Here is a 1931-nt window from a genome sequence, read left to right as displayed (position 1 = left end):
ATCACTCTTTTTGGAGGCTTTTCTTTGGTATGTCACAGGCTCTCTTATCTCTATTCCTTTGCTGGGTGTAATAACCTTCTTCACTGTCCTCCTGACTAATGTTTCCTCTTCCTGTTGCTCTGAATCATCACTTAACTGCCTAGGCAGCAGTTCCATTTCCTTCTCCGTCCGCTTCCTTTTTTTCTGTGGATTTGGGCCGCCTGCTGCCCTTCCGGTAGGCTTTTTGGGCGGTTGCTTGTTACCATCTTTGTCTTGTTGCTTGGACGGTTTACTCACTGCTGTCATTTTACGAATCTAAGTACCTGCAATGCAAAGAAATCAACAATTAGCATATGAAACAGCGAAGTTCAGCTTTAAAGCAGTTGCAACAGCTTGCACGTCCAATTATTCGTAAAGTCATGCCATTCAATACTTCATGGAATTATAGCTCATGGCTTTCAGCAAGTATGTGATAACTCTCTTTAATTTTTTACAAATAAGCATTGCGCTATATAGATATCGTTATGCCCAACATGAGGTCTATCCTAGCAACGCTCACTAACCACGGTCAATTTCACATAGCACCACACTCGACCCCACACCTATTCTCAAGCATATACCAATGTTGCTCGGTTACTCAGACTTCACCGACGCCTAAATTTTCCTCATGGACAATTCGTCGAACATGTGATATGCAACAAGTGTGCCTAGTTCATTCTATCAGTTGGGTAATGCGACTACCCTCCCAAAATTTGACGAGATGAAGGGAATTATAGTTTATCATCTCGCAACCATTACAACTACCCAGAACGACAGCCCTAAACCCCAGGCTTTGTCAGTTCCTTTCTTAATTATATGTATGATATTTAAAATTGCAAAACCTACTTGTTTCTACCATTGAGAGAGGGAAGAGAGAAGAATTAGGAGAGAAGCCAAAGACAGAACGAAGAAGATGATGCGTACCTGTCGCGTTTGTATGCGTCGCAAGTTGAATTAAAGAGATTTGTATGCGTTTGTATGCGTCGCAAGTTCGATTAACGAATTTGTATGCGTCGCATTTTTTTTTTTTTTTAAAGATGTGTTAAAATATATAGTACTTACCTGTGCGTGCGAGCTTAGACGCGACGCATCCCCTCTTCTTCCTTCAAAATTTGTTGGACGCGATAGGCAGACTTCACTGCCTTGATCAATTGGCCCGTCAATTTTTTTTATGCTGAGGGGGATGCGACGCATCCGCCTCATTTTCTCATATCTGGACAATTTTTTTTTTTTTTTTTTTATACATACAAGATCTAATTCCTACAAAACAATGAACTAACTAACTTGGGTGGCCTCCCAAGAAGCGCCTGATTTAACGTCGCGGCACGACGTAACATGTTCTTCATGCCTCCACTAAATCCATCGTGGTCTTGTGATGTGCAATGTCACCACCCCAATAGTATTTTACTCTTTGGCCATTTACCAAGAATGTCGCCTTGGACCCCTTATCACACAATTCTATCGCACCATGAGGTTTCACACTAACCACTTCAAACGGACCCGACCATCGAGATTTAAGCTTTCCTGGAAAAAGCTTTAGCCTTGAATTAAACAATAGAATTTCTTGACCTGGTTCAAACTCACGATATTGGATATGCTTATCATGCCATTTTTTGGTCTTCTCTTTATACAATTTGGCATTTTCATACGCATGCAATCGAAACTCATCAAGCTCGTTGAGTTGTAGCAATCTCTTCTCACCGGCCAAGTCCATCTCCATATTTAGCTTTTTAATCGCCCAATATGCTTTGTGTTCAAGCTCGACGGGCAGATGGCAGGCCTTCCCATAAACCAACCTGTACGGAGAAGTACCTATTAGGGTCTTGTATGCAGTGCGATATGCCCATAATGCGTTATCCAGCTTCCCGGCCCAGTCCTTTCTATTCATACTTACTGTCTTTTCCAAAATCTGC

The sequence above is a fragment of the Nicotiana tomentosiformis genome, chromosome 11, assembly GCF_000390325.3.
Source record: "Nicotiana tomentosiformis chromosome 11, ASM39032v3, whole genome shotgun sequence".
Classification (NCBI taxonomy): domain Eukaryota; kingdom Viridiplantae; phylum Streptophyta; class Magnoliopsida; order Solanales; family Solanaceae; genus Nicotiana; species Nicotiana tomentosiformis.
Note: the sequence above shows the minus strand (reverse complement) of the source record.